The sequence below is a fragment of the Salvelinus namaycush genome, chromosome 2 (genome assembly GCF_016432855.1).
Source record: "Salvelinus namaycush isolate Seneca chromosome 2, SaNama_1.0, whole genome shotgun sequence".
Taxonomy (NCBI): Eukaryota; Metazoa; Chordata; class Actinopteri; order Salmoniformes; family Salmonidae; genus Salvelinus; species Salvelinus namaycush.
Window position 1 is genome coordinate 10,318,027 of NC_052308.1, and position 19,101 is coordinate 10,337,127.

Consider the following 19,101-nt stretch of genomic DNA (forward strand, 5'->3'; position numbering starts at 1 on the left):
AGGGACTTGGAAAACAGGACAAGTATCCCCCCTGATAGAGATGATGATGGGACCAGGTGGCGTATCAGAACGGTTGGGAGAGGAATGAAAAACCAGCTGAACAGGTGAAAATATCGCTTGGTGACTACTGGTCCTAGACCTTTATGTGCTTTATTCAGCCAACTCTGACTATTGTTGTCAAACCATGCATGTATCGCATGACAACGATTGTCAGACGAGTTGGCTCAACTCCCTGCATGTGGCATGCATGGCTCAGGCACATACAGGTCTGGGACATGACACCACCAGGTTAGTTGAGGGAGGCTGAGGGATGGTCTTTCTGCATACATGCCATACATACTGTATACAGACTGTAAAATACACGTCTCCTTCTCAAAACCCATTGGAGGAGAAGGTCAGAGGTGAGGGACCTCTGGCTTTCTCATCCAATGGGTTTTTGAGAAGGAAACGAGGAGAGAGGACATGAGGAGTATGCAATTGAGATTTTCCCACAGTACATCTCCAAAGCTTAAAGATGCAGTATTTCCTGGTTAATGACAGAGATGAGTCGTTGGGACCAATCGGGCAGCTGGGTGGACAAAGCTGACGTGTGGTGGTTGGAGGGCAAAACCAGGCGGTGTTGTTGTTGTTGAGGCTTGTTGTTTCTGTGATGCAGCTGGCTGTGTGCCACTTGTCATGCCCCCGAGCCAAGCCAAGCCATGACTACTCTCTCGCAACAGAACCTAGATAAACATGCATCCTTCTAATGAATTAGATAGAGAACATCTGGGAATAATAAATAGCATACCAAACCGGCTTCATTGAAATATATTTATAAGGGTTGATCATTAAATGTTTTCTGGTTATGAAATTAATCACATTGCACAGAAATCAGACATTCACAAATGAATCCCCCCCAATGTGTTGTGCCTACCAAAGGCAATACATTATGTATAGCAGCTCTCAATTCCTAAAAATGAAACCACAACATGGAATTTCAATACATTTCTCATATGATATATTGTAAATAAAAGCATAATGTACAGTGATTTGACCAAACCTACATACAGTATCAACATTGAAGCACCTTATCAAGTTTGTTTTGAAGGAAAGTTAAAAGGCAAACAAATTAAATACAAAGTGAAAGGCTACTTTAACCGTGGTAAGAAGAATTCTCCCAACAAACACTACAACATATTGGACAGAGTGAGTCAGCAATGCAGGCTTGGGCTGCACTCTGCACCTGATTTTCTAGGAGAGTGGTATGGTTTCAGATGAGTGGCTCAGCTGGCTTATTTTCTCTAATTAGTCCCTTTGGAATTCTTCCCTACATGTGGGAAGATGCCTGACATATTTATTTTTGTTCCTGCTTCTAAACTCCCTCTCATTCCTCCACTAAGGGATGTACTGTAGCCAAACTGTGGAGATGTTCAGGATGGAACAGGATATACTGTAGCCAAACTGTGGAGATGTTCAGGATGGAACAGGATATACTGTAGCCAAACTGTGGAGATGTTCAGGATGGAACAGGATATACTGTAGCCAAACTGTAGAGATGTTCAGGATATACTGTAGCCAAACTGTGGAGATGTTCAGGATGGAACAGGATATACTGTAGCCAAACTGTGGAGATGTTCAGGATGGAACAGGATATACTGTAGCCAAACTGTGGAGATGTTCAGGATATACTGTAGCCAAACTGTGGAGATGTTCAGGATGGAACAGGATATACTGTAGCCAAACTGTAGAGATGTTCAGGATGGAACAGGATATACTGTAGCCAAACTGTGGAGATGTTCAGGATGGAACAGGATATACTGTAGCCAAACTGTAGAGATGTTCAGGATGGAACAGGATGTACTGTAGCCAAACTGTAGAGATGTTCAGGATGGAACAGGATATACTGTAGCCAAACTGTGGAGATGTTTAGGATGGAACAGGATATACTTTAGCCAAACTGTAGAGATGTTTAGGATGGAACAGGATATACTGTAGCCAAACTGTAGAGATGTTCAGGATGGAACATGATGTACTGTAGCCAAACTGTAGAGATGTTCAGGATGGAACAGGATGTACTGTAGCCAAACTGTAGAGATGTTTAGGATGGAACAGGATGTACTGTAGCCAAACTGTAGAGATGTTCAGGATGGAACAGGATGTACTGTAGCCAAACTGTGGAGATGTTTAGGATGGAACAGGATATACTGTAGCCAAACTGTGGAGATGTTCAGGATATACTGTAGCCAAACTGTAGAGATGTTCAGGATGGAACAGGATGTACTGTAGCCCAACTGTAGAGATGTTCAGGATGGAACAGGATATACTGTAGCCAAACTGTGGAGATGTTTAGGATGGAACAGGATGTACTGTAGCCAAACTGTAGAGATGTTCAGGATGGAACAGGATGTACTGTAGCCAAACTGTGGAGATGTTCAGGATGGAACAGGATATACTGTAGCCAAACTGTGGAGATGTTTAGGATGGAACAGGATATACTGTAGCCAAACTGTGGAGATGTTCAGGATGGAACAGGATGTACTGTAGCCCAACTGTAGAGATGTTCAGGATGGAACAGGATATACTGTAGCCAAACTGTGGAGATGTTTAGGATGGAACAGGATGTACTGTAGCCAAACTGTAGAGATGTTCAGGATGGAACAGGATGTACTGTAGCCAAACTGTGGAGATGTTTAGGATGGAACAGGATATACTGTAGCCAAACTGTAGAGATGTTCAGGATGGAACAGGATGTACTGTAGCCAAACTGTAGAGATGTTCAGGATGGAACAGGATGTACTGTAGCCAAACTGTGGAGATGTTCAGGATGGAACAGGATATACTGTAGCCAAACTGTAGAGATGTTCAGGATGGAACAGGATATACTGTAGCCAAACTGTAGAGATGTTTAGGATGGAACAGGATATACTGTAGCCAAACTGTAGAGATGTTCAGGATGGAACAGGATGTACTGTAGCCAAACTGTGGAGATGTTCAGGATGGAACAGGATATACTGTAGCCAAACTGTAGAGATGTTCAGGATGGAACAGGATATACTGTAGCCAAACTGTAGAGATGTTCAGGATGGAACAGGATGTACTGTAGCCAAACTGTAGAGATGTTTAGGATGGAACAGGATATACTGTAGCCAAACTGTGGAGATGTTCAGGATGGAACAGGATATACTGTAGCCAAACTGTGGAGATGTTCAGGATATACTGTAGCCAAACTGTGGAGATGTTCAGGATGGAACAGGATATACTGTAGCCAAACTGTAGAGATGTTTAGGATGGAACAGGATATACTGTAGCCCAACTGTAGAGATGTTCAGGATGGAACAGGATGTACTGTAGCCCAACTGTAGAGATGTTCAGGATGGAACAGGATTGAGCTGGTGAGAATGTGGGTTGACTCTAGGGTGACATCACTAGCAGCCCTGAACCAGGCAGCCATCCTTCTAACTTCCTTCCTGTGTGTAGTGGTGGGTGTGTGACGGTATGATGGTGGGTGAGGTGTGTCTGTGCTCCGCTGAGCTCCTACCCTCTTGGCTCTCTGCCTGGACACGCTAAGCTAGGCTGTAGCACAGTTTGGGTCTGGACCAGCTTTGGATTTAGACCCAGACATCTGCTACAGTATAGTACACAGAGGGTTGAGTAGATCACCAGTAGATCATCAGTAGGTTAACCAGTATATTACCGGTATATTACCAGTATGTCACCAGTAGATCATCAGTAGGTTAACCAGTATATTACCAGTATGTCACCAGTATATCACCAGTAGATAACCAGTATATCACCAGTATATCGCTAGTATATGACCAGTATATCACCGGTAGATAATCAGTAGTTAAACAGTATATCACCTGTATATCACCTATATATCACCGGTATATCACCGGTATATCACCAGTAGATCATCAGTAGATCACCAGTAGATCACCAGTAGATCATCAGTAGGTTAACCAGTATATTACCAGTATGTCACCAGTATATCACCAGTAGATAACCAGTATATCACCAGTATATCGCTAGTATATGACCAGTATATCACCAGTATATCACCACCAGTATATCACCACCAGTATATCGCTAGTATATGACCAGTAGATCACCAGTATATCACCGGTATATCACCAGTATATCACCAGTAGATCATCAGTAGATCACCAGTAGATCACCAGTAGATCATCAGTAGGTTAACCAGTATATTACCAGTATATTACCAGTATATCACCAGGTTATCACCAGTATATCACCAGTATATCACCAGTATATCACCAGTATATTACCAGTATATTACCAGTATATTACCAGTATATCACCAGTACATCACCAGTACATCACCAGTATATCACCATCATATCACCAGTATATCACCAGTTGAAAACCAGTACATCCCCAGTATATCATCAGTAGATAACCAGTATATCCCCAGGTTATCACCAGTATATCACCAGTATATCACCAGTATATCACCAGTATATCACCAGTATATCACCAATAGATCATCAGTAGTTAACCAGTATATTACCAGTATATTACAAGTATGTCACCAGTATATCACCAGTGTATCAACAGTAGATAATCAGTAGATTACCAGTAGGTCACCAGTATATCACCAGTAGATAACCAGTAGATCACCAGTATATCATCAGTAATCACCAGTAGATAATCAGTAGTTAACCAGTATATTACCAGTATGTCACCAGTATATCACCAGTGTATCACCAGTATATCACCAGTAGATAACCAGTAGATCAACAGTATATCACCAGTAGATAACCAGTGGATCACCAGTATATCACCAGTAGATCACCAGTATATCACCAGTAGACCATCAGTAGTTAACCAGTATATCACCCGTATATCATCAGTAATCACCAGTAGATCATCAGTAGTTAACCAGTATATAACCAGTATGTCACCAGTATATTACCAGTAGATAATCAGTAGATTACCAGTATATCATCAGTAGATAACCAGTATATCCCCAGGTTATCACCAGTATATAATCAGTATATCATCCTGTTCTGTCCAGTATATGCCCTCGATACCATATGTGAACTGATTGCCCCCGATCTATCTTCTGAGCTCGTGCTACTAGGTGACCTAAACTGGGACATGCTTAACACCCCGGCCATCCTACAATCTAAGCTTGATGCCCTCAATCTCACACAAATTATCAATGAACCTACCAGGTACAACTCCAAATCTGTAAACAAGGGCAACCTCATAGATGTCATCCTAACTAACTCGCTCTCCAAATACACCTCTGCTGTTTTCAATCAAGATCTCAGCGATCACTGCCTCATTGCCTGCATCCGTAATGGGTCTGCGACCAAACGACCACCCCTCATCACTGTCAAACGCTCCCTAAAACACTTCTGCGAGCAGGCCTTTCTAATCGACCTGGCCGGGGTATCCTGGAATGACATTGACCTCATCCCGTCAGTAGATGATGCCTGGCTATTCTTTAAATGTGCCTTCCTCACCATCTTAAATAAGCATGCCCCATTCAAAAAATGTAGAACTAGGAATAGATATAGTCCTTGGTTCACTCCAGACCTGTCTGCCCTCACCAACACAAAAACATCCTGTGGCGTTCTGCATTAGCATTGAATAGCCCCCGTGATATGCAACTTCCAGGGAAGTTAGGAACAAATATACACAGGCAGTTAGGAAAGCTAAGGCTAGCTTTTTCAAACAGAAATTTGCATCCTGTAGTACTAACTCAAAAAGGTTCTGGGACACTGTAAGGTCCATGGCGAATAAGAGCACCTCCTCCCAGCTGCCCACTGCTCTGAGGCTAGGAAACACTGTCACCACCGATAAATCCACTATAATTGAGAATTTCAATAAGCATTTCTCTACGGCTGCCCATGCTTTCCACCTGGCTACCCCTACCCCGGTCAACTGCCCGGCACCCTCCACAGCAACCCGCCAAAGCCCCCACCATTTCTCCTTCACCCAAATCCAGATAGCTGATGTTCTGAAAGAGCTGCAAAAGCTGGACCCCTACAAATCAGCCGGGCTAGACAATCTGGACCCTCTCTTTCTAAAATTATCTGCCGAAACTGTTGCAATCCCTATTACTAGCCTGTTCAACCCCTCTTTCATATCGTCTGAGATGCCCATAGATTGGAAAGCTGCCGCGGTCATCCCCCTCTTCAAAGGGACTCAAACTGCTACAGACCTATATCTATTCTACCCTGTCTTTCTAAGGTCTTCGAAAGCCAAGTTAACAAACAGATTACCGACCATTTTGAATCCCACCGTACCTTCTCCGCTATGCATTCTGGTTTCAGAGCTGGTCATGGGTGCACCTCAGCCACGCTCAAGGTCCTAAATTACATAACCGCCATCGATAAGAGACATTACTGCGCAGCTGTATTCATCGACCTGGCCAAGGCTTTCGACTCTGTCAATCACCACATTCTTATTGGCAGACTCGACAGCCTTGGTTTCTCAAATGATTGCCTCGCCTGGTTCACCAACTACTTCTCTGATAGAGTTCAGTGTGTCAAATCGGGGGGGGGCCTGTTGTCCGGACCTCTGGCAGTCTCTATGGGGGTGCCACAGGGTTCAATCCTCGGGCCGAATCTCTTCTCTGTATACATTAATGATGTTGCTCTTGCTGCTGGTGATTCTCTGATACACCTCTACGCAGACGACACCATTCTGTATACATCTGGCCCATCTTTGGACACTGTGTTAACAAACCTCCAGACGAGCTTCAATGCCATACAACTCTCCTTCCGTGGCCTCCAACTGCTCTTAAAAGCAAGTAAAACCAAATGCATGCTATTCAACCGATCACTGCCCGCACCTGCTCGCCCGTCCAGCATCACTACTCTGGACGGCTCTGACTAAGAAAACGTGGACAACTACAAATACCTAGGTGTCTGGTTAGACTGTAAACTCTCCTTCCAGACTCACATCAAACATCTCCAATCCAAAATTAAATCTAGAATCGGCTTCCTATATCGCAACAAAGCATTCTTCACTCATGCTGCCAAACATACCCTCGTAAAACTGACCATCTTACCGATCCTCGACTTCGGTGATGTCATCTATAAAATAGCCTCCAACACTCTACTCAACAAACTGGATGCAGTCTATCACAGTGCCATACGTTTTGTCACCAAAGCCCCATACACTACCCACCATTGCGACCTGTACGCTCTCGTTGGTTGGCCCTCGCTTCATACTCGTCGCCAAACCCACTGGCTACAGGTTATCTACAAGTCTCTGCTAGGTAAAGCCCCGCCTTATCTCAGCTCACTGGTCACCATAGCAGCACCCGCTCGTAGCACGCGCTCCAGCAGGTATATCTCACTGGTCACCTCCAAAGCCAACTCCTCCTTTGGTCGTCTTTCCTTCCAGTTCTCTGCTGCCAAGGACTGGAACGAACTGCAAAAATCTCTGAAGCTGGAAACACTTATCTCCCTCACTATCTTTAAGCACCAGCTGTCAAAGCAGCTTACAGATTACTGCACCTGTACATAGCCCATCTATAATTTAGCCCAAACAACTACCTCTTCCCCTACTGTATTTATTTACTTATTTTGCTCCTTTGCACCCCATTATTTCTATTTCTACTTTGCACATTCTTCCACTGCAAATCTACCATTCCAGTGTTTTATTTGCTATATTGTATTTACCTCGCCACCATGGCCTTTTTTTGCCTTTACCTCCCTTATCTCACCTCACTTGCTCACATTGTATATAGACTTATTTTTCACTGTATTATTGACTGTATGTTTGTTTTACTCCATGTGTAACTATGTGTTGCTGTATGTGTCGAACTGCTTTGCTTTATCTTGGCCAGGTCGCAATTGTAAATGAGAACGTGTTCTCAATTTGCCTACCTGGTTAAATAAAGGTGAAATAAATAAAATAAATAAAGATTACCAGTACATCACCAGTACATCACCAGTATATTACCAGTAGAGAATCAGTAGATTACCAGTATATCACCAGTATATCACCAGTATATCACCAGTATATCACCAGTATATCACCAGTATATCACCAGTAGATCACCAGTATATCACCAGTATATCCCCAGGTTATCACCAGTAGATTGCCAGTATATCACCAGTATATCCCCAGTATATCACCGGTATATCACCAGTATATCACCAGTATATCACCAGTGTATCCCCAGGTTATCACCAGTAGATTGCCAGTATATCACCAGTATATCCCCAGTATATCAGCAGTATATTACCAGTAGATACCCAGTATATCATCAGTATATCATCAGTATATCACCAGTATATCACCAGTAGATCATCAGTAGTTAACCAGTATATCACCAGTATATCACCAGTATATCACCAGTGTATCACCAGTATATCATCAGTATATCACCAGTAGATCATCAGTAGTTAACCAGTATATTACCAGTATGTCACCAGTATATCACCAGTAGATAACCAGTAGATTACCAGTATACCAGTAGATCACCAGTATATCACCAGTAGATAATCAGTAAATCACCAGTATATCACCAGTATATCACCACCAGTCTATCACCGGTAGATAATCAGTAGTTAAACAGTATATCATCAGTATATCACCAGTATATCACTAGTATATCACCTGTATATCACCAGTATATAACCAGTATATCACCACCAGTATATCACCACCAGTATATCACCAGTATATCACCAGTATATCACCAGTAGATCACCGGTAGATAATCAGTAGTTAAACAGTATATCATCAGTATATAACCAGTATATAACCAGTATATAACCAGTATATAACCAGTATATCACCACCAGTATATCACCAGTATATCACCACCAGTATATCACCAGTATATCACCACCAGTATATCACCAGTACATCACCAGTATATCACCAGTATATCACCAGTATATCACCATCATATCACCAGTACATCACCAGTATATCACCAGTATATCACCAGTATATCACCAGTATATCACCAGTACATCACCAGTATATCACCAGTACATCACCAGTAGATAATCAGTAGATGTCCTTGTAGCACCCTACTGAACCCTATGGATAACCCAGACTCAAAATGTAGCACACAGGTGAGTACATCATTAGCATGTAATGTACTTGCCAATGGTAGAGGTGGTCACTCTCAATATCACTAGGCATGAAGGAGTGCCAGCCCTCGACTTTGCGCCACACTGAGTAACTGACACATTTACAGATTCTTCGAGAATACTTAAGCATGGTCTGTGGCATGCAATCAAGGAAACAAAACCCAAACATTCTGGAACTTAAATGCAATTAACATTGGAGCATATGGCTAGATTGGCAGTGGAATGCAGAGTTGAGTGGATTTCTATTTATGGCATCACCCTACTTTGGTAAGAGCCAAAGACTTATTAAGAACCAGAAGCGTAACCCACAGAGATGGGAATTTCAATACTTTTAAGAAAATATGTAGATCTATTTCAGATTGATTTGAAGTGATGCATAATCAGTGTTGCATCCACCCTTGATCCGTCTTGTCTAAAAGTTAAGGTTACAACCAGTAAAGAAGATCATGGGAAGACTGGGTCTTTAACCATGACCCAGGGGTAGCTTGTTGACACCCAATTGTATACATCCCAATAAATCCTTTTGAAAACAGAAACACTATGGCCGATGTTCTAAACTCAGACTTTCACATACAAATCATGAATTTATGTCAATGGGAGACTTTGTGAGAGTTCAACTTCCAGTTTAAGTGCACGGATCTCAAGTCAAAATACTGCCTTATAATGTATAACAGATTTGTTTAAATCTTGGATCAATTCTGCACACACAAAAAGTATTTGTCTACCAGTTGGAATGGGTGAAGATTAACTCAGCTCTGTTGCCCTCGGTCTTGGAAGTATGGATTTAGAAAACATATTTGGGGTGAGGCTTATGAGTCCAAGGCACCCACCCGGTGCTAGTCTGTGGTGCGTAGAGAACTCCTGCCATGCTCCCACGGTTCTGTTTCTGAACCAATCAATTAGAACTAGCGCCATTGTGCTTCCAGGGAAATAGCAACAGCATTCTAAGAGCTATTAGTTTGCACTATTTAACAATGGCTCCAAGATATCTGCTCCCCTTTACAGACACAGACACTCTCTCCCCTGGTTCTCTCTCTCTCTTTCTCCCTCTCCCCTCTTTCCCCTTCTATATCCCCCTCTTTATCCCCCATCTCTCTCTCCCCTGTCTCTCTCTCCCTTTTCTATCCCGGCCCTCTCTCTCCCCCCTCTCTCTCTCTTCCCCCTCTGTCCTCGCTAAACCCCACTGATTTGCATACTTCTTTCTGGTTCAATAACCCACCACAAACACACTGAGAGCGACTGGCAACCTTTATCTCGTCTTAAGCTGACAACCAAATTGGGGTTAGAAGTTGAATGAAGCCCCAACAGAATTCAGCAAACCAGAGTAGAGAAATACGGCTGAATCTCAGAGTTCACTCCCCACTGGGGTCTCAGAGTTGGCAACATTAGTTACAGTACAGGAAGAGGCTGACAAAGCCCTGTTGGCCCTGTTAACGGAGCTAAATTTGGGAAGGCTGACCTGGCTGAAAAGATCCCCTCCAGTTTATAATATGACAGAGGTCATCTCAATAATGTTGGAGCTCCCCTGCCTGCCACGGGTAGTCCATAATGCCTGGCTGCACTCTCGGAGTTCTCCGGGTTTATATGGTCCCGCACACACGCGTGCACGCGTGCACCCACACACACACACTTCTGACTCATCCACTCTCCTCCCAGCGTGTTTTGGGCAGTGCACTCAGGGTGGATAACCTAGGAAAGAGGTGAGGGCTCAGATAACTATTGTGTTGCTACAGAATACACCCAAGACCACAAGGCTGGCTACAGAGCAGCAAGAGTAACTGCCCCTCCCTACCTTCAGGCTATGCTCAAACCCTACACCCCAACCTAAGTACTCTGTTCTGACACCTCTGGTCTCTTGGCCCTCCCACCCTTATGAGAGCGCAGCTCCCACTCTGCCCAGTCAAAGCTCTTCTCTGTCCTGGCACCCCAATGGTGGAACCAGCTTCCCCTTGAAGCTAGGACAGCAGAGTCCCTGACCATCTTCCAAAAACATCTGAAATCCCACCTCTTCAAAGAGTATTATAAATAATCCCACAGCACCCCTCCCTTCTGACCGCCAAAATGCCTGTGTACAGTTGGACTACCCAGTGGTTCTGACCGACAGCATGCCTGTGTACAGTTGGAGTACCCAGTGGTTCTGACCGACAGCATGCCTGTCTACAGTTGGACTACCCAGTGGTTCTGACCGACAGCATGCCTGTCTACAGTTGGACTACCCAGTGGTTCTGACCGACAGCATGCCTGTGTACAGTTGAACTACCCAGTGGTTCTGACCGACAGCATGCCTGTGTACAGTTGGACTACCCAGTGGTTCTGACCGACAGCATGCCTGTCTACAGTTGGACTACCCAGTGGTTCTGACCGACAGCATGCCTGTCTACAGTTGGACTACCCAGTGGTTCTGACCGACAGCATGCCTGTCTACAGTTGAACTACCCAGTGGTTCTGACCGACAGCATGCCTGTCTACAGTTGAACTACCCAGTGGTTCTGACCGACAGCATGCTTGTCTACAGTTGGACTACCCAGTGGCTCTGACCGACAGCATGCCTGTCTACAGTTGGACTACCCAGTGGTTCTGACCGACAGCATGCCTGTCTACAGTTGGAGTACCCAGTGGTTCTGACCGACAGCATGCCTGTCTACAGTTGAACTACCCAGTGGTTCTGACCGACAGCATGCCTGTCTACAGTTGAACTATCCAGTGGTTCTGACCGACAGCATGACTGGCTACAGTTGAACTACCCAGTGGTTCTGACCGACAGCATGCCTGTCTACAGTTGGACTACCCAGTGGTTCTGACCGACAGCATGCCTGTCTACAGTTGAACTACCTAGTGGGGAAAATTAGTTGCATTGATGTCAGGCTGACATCTTATATAACGTCATGGTCAGGTTGTATATTTGCTGTAAAAAGACGCTTTCTACACTGCCAAAACATGACTTCTTTCCCAGACACCTTGATATCATCATTAATGTTTTTTTTCTTATTCTGGTTTACCTGATTGTATAATGTATTTTCAACCGTCTTTTAAAAGGTATTTTCAAATATTTGAAAGAAAGAATTCACTCCTTAGAACTGCACGCTAACTACCCTACTCTCAGTTACATTGACATTATTTCCACGACTGGATTAAAGATTTTGCGGATATATGGCAGAGTTATTAGCATTTTAGAGGAATTAACTCCCAATAAGCTTTGCTCGTTGGATCTATGCGGGGGGCTTTTCGTCAAAGCAGTTGTCACTTCTGATATAGACTCACACATCAAATGACATTTTTGGACTGTGTGTTCCATTCCCCTAAATGAATATTCAAAACCGTGAAGAGAACACATAAATTGAATGCATGAGCTGTAATAAGATCAAAGTCATGCTAAGTGGATCTTCAAGCTTTATTTCCACATTTCATCCAACAATGTGTCTGCTGAAGCAGAAAATTATACTGCTGCTTTAAAGCAATATAAGTCACTCTAGAATAAACACAATAAACTGTGATGCTCGTACTCATATGATTAAACTCCAATACGACTGAATGCCCAGATCTGAATTATCAGGAAACTGATCTCATAGAAAGTGACTGACTATGGGGCTGAACCAGCCATGCCAAGCACCAGCCTCTTACACCATGGACCTGTCTCTTACATCTCCCCTTCAATGATCCTCAATGATTTACTGGCATAATATTCTAACTCTAGAGTCACATGATGTGGAACATGATGAAGCCCACTGGTTCCTGTGCCCGACAATTACAAAGTAATGGGAGGACTTTCTGCTGACCCCAATACCACCTCCAAATTAAATGTTGCAAGAGGTAACCTTTCATCCCTCTTAGAGGAATGACAGAATCTTGATGCTACTTCCCCTTTAGCAAGCACTTTTTTTTCCCACAGTGAAGCCCTACATTGAATCTTAAATAGGTTAAACTTGAAAGCATTCAAGATTTTGCAAAAACTTTTCAAACTGACATAGCATCTTCAGAGTAAAACTATATTCATGTGATAAAGAGTATCTTAAATAATCCCACAGCACCGTGAACCCACCCACCCAAAAATGTATAAATAAAGCCTTTCATGAACTAACACTTGCACTTTACTTTAGCGGTTTTCATAAGAATCTCAAAGTGTTTCAAAAGAAAAAAACAAACAACCAATACATCATCATGAGTAGCCTAGCTATAGTTAGCTACAGTAGGTCAACCAGTACATCATCATGAGTAGCCTAGCTATAGTTAGCTACGGTAGGTCAACCAATACATCATCATGAGTAGCCTAGCTATAGTTAGCTACAGTAGGTCAACCAGTACATCATCATGAGTAGCCTAGCTATAGTTAGCTACAGTAGGTCAACCAGTACATCATCATGAGTAGCCTAGCTATAGTTAGCTACAGTAGGTCAACCAATACATCATCATGAGTAGCCTAGCTATAGTTAGCTACAGTAGGTCAACCAATACATCATCATGAGTAGCCTAGCTATAGTTAGCTACAGTAGGTCAACCAATACATCATCATGAGTAGCCTAGCTATAGTTAGCTACAGTAGGTCAACCAGTACATCATCATGAGTAGCCTAGCTATAGTTAGCTACAGTAGGTCAACCAATACATCATCATGAGTAGCCTAGCTATAGTTAGCTACAGTAGGTCAACCAGTACATCATCATGAGTAGCCTAGCTATAGTTAGCTACAGTAGGTCAACCAGTACATCATCATGAGTAGCCTAGCTATAGTTAGCTACAGTAGGTCAACCAATACATCATCATGAGTAGCCTAGCTATAGTTAGCTACAGTAGGTCAACCAGTACATCATCATGAGTAGCCTAGCTATAGTTAGCTACAGTAGGTCAACCAGTACATCATCATGAGTAGCCTAGCTATAGTTAGCTACAGTAGGTCAACCAGTACATCATCATGAGTAGCCTAGCTATAGTTAGCTACAGTAGGTCAACCAGTACATCATCATGAGTAGCCTAGCTATAGTTAGCTACAGTAGGTCAACCAATACATCATCATGAGTAGTCTAGCTATAGTTAGCTAGGTCAACCAATAAAGGCCTAGTCTTTGAGTGTATGCATCATCTAAAGTTGGAGAGGACAGTTCATGGCTTGATCAGAGGAAGGTGGTCAGGGATATGGTTGATGAAGAGTCTGGTGATGATCATGTAGAGGGCTACTCTGGGAACCAGCCTGAGTCATGTAGCTACTGGACTTCTCTTTCACTCTGTGTAGCAGCCAATTGGGTGACGTCTCAGCAGCTCTGGGCGCCTGAAAGCTCACCACTACAAAGTTCAGAGTAGTAGCCAGTCGTCCTCACCATGAGTCCTCTGCCTCAGCACTGCGTTCCTCTGCTGCATCTTCCATTACTTTCAAGCTTCAGGTGATTCCTCAATTGATGTTTTCAAAAGATCAGCACAAAAGCTGGTACATCGTCCAGAACAAAAACAATGAGCCAGCTATCTAACTAGTTAGCCAAGATATAGGCCTACAACACTGCTTCCCAACTCTAGTCCTCCAGTCCTCCAACTCATTGAGGGCTTGATGATTAGTTGACAAGTTGAATCAGGTGTGTTTGTCCGAGGCTACAATAAACTGTACTGTTGGGGGTACTCGAGGACCGGAGTTGGGAACCACTGCCCTACAGTATGATGACATTAGCCTCCCTTGACATTGTGCATCTGAATCAGAAAATAGCTTAACTCACACATTGTTTACATATTGCTCAGTTATATGTTTTCCATTTAAAAACCATACCAGTAGACAATGTATATGAGGTTAATCATTATATTGGATTTTGTACATGCCTTGTGCTGACATGAAATTGTTTAGTGCAAATCCAACCCTTGTAATCTAGGTGGTGAAATGTCTGGAGGCAGGACATGATGGGATTCTTAGCTTCAAACATACAACTACTGCCACCAAGTTCAATGCCAGATACTTTTCTCCCAGAAGGTCTGAGTGGGACATGGAGGTGCCACTGTGATAATGAAGATGGTTTGCGTAAGACTACCACAACAATTACATTGTCTATGATAAATGTGTTTAAATTGTAAAATAAATCAAACCGTTTGGGCTATAAGAAATACATTTTATTCCATGGGGCAAGGCAAAGCAGAGATGATCAAATACTTTTAATTTCACCCATACAACAATATAACCTATTATTAAAGTACAGTTTACAATATCATAAACAATCTTTTACACGTTCCAAATTACATTTTATATATTCATATGGTTTAAGGGGCACTTTTGTTGTGACGACAAGGTGAAGGTGCTCTCTACTCAAATGGCACAACAGAATCATTCAGATAGTCCAAAGCACAGCAAATGACACCCATCTCATATAATTCATATCTGGAAAAGGCCGAAGTAAAAGTAGAAACTGATGCTGCTGCAGCATTGCTCATGTTCACAGTGGGAATCCAGTCGACATGGGTGTCTTGATAGAGGTCAGCTGGTGAACCTACAGTAGTACATAAACAAATGAAAAGCACTCCTGATGTTAGAACATCACTTCTTCAGGTCACCTATACCATCAGGGAACTTAAGTGTTTTAGTGTCATATAAAGATTAAATCTATTGTTGGGCTGGAACAACCAATAGTCAACACAGCAGGTTGTCCTATCCCATTGAGGCCTTTGTCCTATTCTGTAATGTTCATACATTTACCCTCCTCTTATGAATAAGGTTCTCAACAAATTACCATTGTGTTATTATATGAACATATGAATATATGATAACCACCGGAGTTGGCCTCCAGGCTATATGGACATCATATTATGCAATTTACGTCTCCCCTTTTTGCCTCTCAGTGCAAGAGACGTCACTGCTGTACCTGGTTCGAATCCAGGCTGCATCACATCCGGCCGTGACTGGGAGTCCCATAGGGCGGCGCACAATTGGCCCAGCGTCGTCCGGGTTTGGCCAGGGTAGGCCGTCATTGTAAATAACAATTTGTTCTTAACTGACTTGCCTAGTTAAATAAAGGTTAAATATATATTTTTTTAAATGATGGTCATGGCTATAAGGGGCTCAGCTTTTGTTAAATTAATGTAATATTTGACATTTCGTAGCAGATTAGGAGAATTTATGCAGCAGGTTAGGAGAATTAGGTTAAGGTTAGGAAAAAGTTTAAGGTTAGCTAAAATGAAAGAAATATACTTTTTGGATCCCTTTTAGCCAGGACCACTTTTCGGCCTAGATTACATGGTTGCATGCAAGACAAGGTGGTTTGTATTGATCTGTTGTCAGTGTCAGCAGAGTAGGCCTAGGCAACCATCGTATTTAAACGAATAATTCTGCTAATGTCTCCAGTCATACTGTAATGTCCAGTCAGTACTGACATGTCCTGTGTGACTCAGTTGGTAGAGCATGGCGCTTGCAACACCAGGGATGGCTCTAAGGCATGATTCTAAAAGGCATGGCTCTAAGGCATGAATCTAAAAGGCATGGCTCTAAGGCATGGTTCTAAAAGGCATGGCTCTAAGGCATGATTCTAAAAGGCATGGCTCTAAGGCATGAATCTAAAAGGCATGGCTCTAAGGCATGAATCTAAAAGGCATGGCTCTAAGGCATGATTGGCTCTAAGGCATGATTCTAAAAGGCATGGCTCTAAGGCATGATTCTAAAAGGCATGGCTCTAAGGCATGATTCTAAAAGGCATGGCTCTAAGGCATGATTCTAAAAGGCATGGCTCTAAGGCATGGTTCTAAAAGGCATGGCTCTAAGGCATGGTTCTAAAAGGCATGGCTCTAAGGCATGATTCTAAAAGGCATGGCTCTAAGGCATGATTCTAAAAGGCATGGCTCTAAGGCATGGTTCTAAAAGGCATGGCTCTAAGGCATGATTCTAAAAGGCATGGCTCTAAGGCATGGTTCTAAAAGGCATGGCTCTAAGGTAGGGTTCTAAAAGGCATGGCTCTAAGGCAGGGTTCTAAGGCATGATTCTAAGGCATGAATCTAAAAGGCATGGCTCTAAGGCATGATTCTAAGGCATGAATCTAAAAGGCATGGCTCTAAGGCATGATTCTAAAAGGCATGGCTCTAAGGCATGATTCTAAAAGGCATGGCTCTAAGGCATGATTCTAAAAGGCATGGCTCTAAGGCATTATTCTAAAAGGCATGGCTCTAAGGCATGGTTCTAAAAGGCATGGCTCTAAGGCAGGGTTCTAAAGCATGGCTCTAAGGCAGGGTTCTAAGGCATGATTCTAAGGCATGAATCTAAAAGGCATGGCTCTAAGGCATGGTTCTAAAGCATGGCTCTAAGGCATGGTTCTAAGGCATGATTCTAAGGCTTGAAACTAAAAGGCATGAATCTAAAAGGCATGGCTCTAAGGCATGGTTCTGAGGCATGATTCTAAAGCTTTAATCTAAAAGGCATGAATCTAAAAGGCATGGCTCTAAGGCATGGTTCTGAAGCATGGCTCTTTGTGAGTCACCATAGACCTACAGGTCATAGACACTAATGACGCTTGTGATACACGATAGGCTTCTGTTCTGATTAAACAAATTATACTTTCTAATAATAACCTTTACATACTGATCAGCACCCCTTCAGTGTTGCTGTGAGTGCAAACCCGGGCGGATTCATAAATACAAGGGCTGCTCAGAATGTGGGCAGGGCCCAAATAATCAGAAAGGACCTCATCAGTGACCCTTTGGCAGCAGCTGAGTGCCTCTGTCGACCACCTGATTGGGACAGAGGCCAGGGCTACCAGACCCTAACAAAACAATATGCTCTAGCACCTAAATGTCTACTAATACTTTCCAGTGACTGAGGTTAATTCCTGCTGAATAATTTACAATGGAGGCAGGCAGGTTCTCGTTCCATTTGCTTCCCCAGAAGTAACTTTGCATGCTCTCATGTATTATTGACCGGTGACCGTGGCCACAGTGCATGGGAAAAGGGAAAGAGCAATGGCAAAGAAAAATGGGCTGCCCAATTGCACAAACATGCATGAGAGTACAGACAGACTGAGGATGAGCAGGCTAATCTGGGCATGGGAAAAGAAAGTCTGTGTTAGCCCTAGCCAGTCACGCGCAAAGCACTGGTTGATGACAGAGACAATAAAACAACAAGGCTGAGGAGGCTGCAAAAGCAAAACAAAGAAAGGCCACCTTTGGTTGTGCTTCCCCTGTGCTGATATGATCCAACTGCCGGTCAGGACGACAAAGTATGCAGAATAGACAACTACAGGCTTTAGAGATGGGGGTGATATCATGTCTCAACGTTTTGGGACTGGGGACTCCTTTTGTGATAATAAATTCATCAGGGACCTCTTCATAATCAAAACACAACTTGAGTGACATAAAAATAGCATACAAGGAGTTTATCTATGACCTCGACATTGCATGGCCCGACGAACCAAGTCTCGGGCCCTGGAAGGAACATTTAAAAAAAACGCTTCTTGGCATCAGAGAAAACAATTAGCAAATTTCCAAAAATTCTATCATGAGGGAGAAAGATTTTTTGTTGTTGCAGCTTTAAAGCTAATATCCTGTAATTCTACACACATTGACACAAGGCAGAGAGAAAACTTTGCCGTTTTAAAGCTTAAATGACAGTTGATTTATGTACAAAAAAAGTAGTTCTGAGGAATTTTGTGGAATAGAATAATTATCAAGTTGAAAAATGCATAATTGGTGGAGTACCGTGGATACCAATATCAATGTAAGCCTCGCAGGCCCACGTTGCCTAGGGTTAAAAACAGAGAACTGTGGATACCAATATCCCTGTGAGCCTCCCAGACCCATGTTGCACAGGACATAATTGAAGATGAATAATATTACATTGTATTGTATTACACCCTCTGTTGTTAGTAATATTCATTAAAAAACTTAATATAAAAAATATGCAGTATATATTATATATATTAATCAAATCAAATTTTATTTGTCACATGCGCCAAATACTACAGGTCTAGACCGTTCCCTGAAATGCTTACTTACAAGCACTTAACCAACAATGCAGTTAAGAAAATAAGAGTTAAGAAAATACTTACTCAATAAACAAAATTAAAAAAATATATATATACAGTTGAAGTC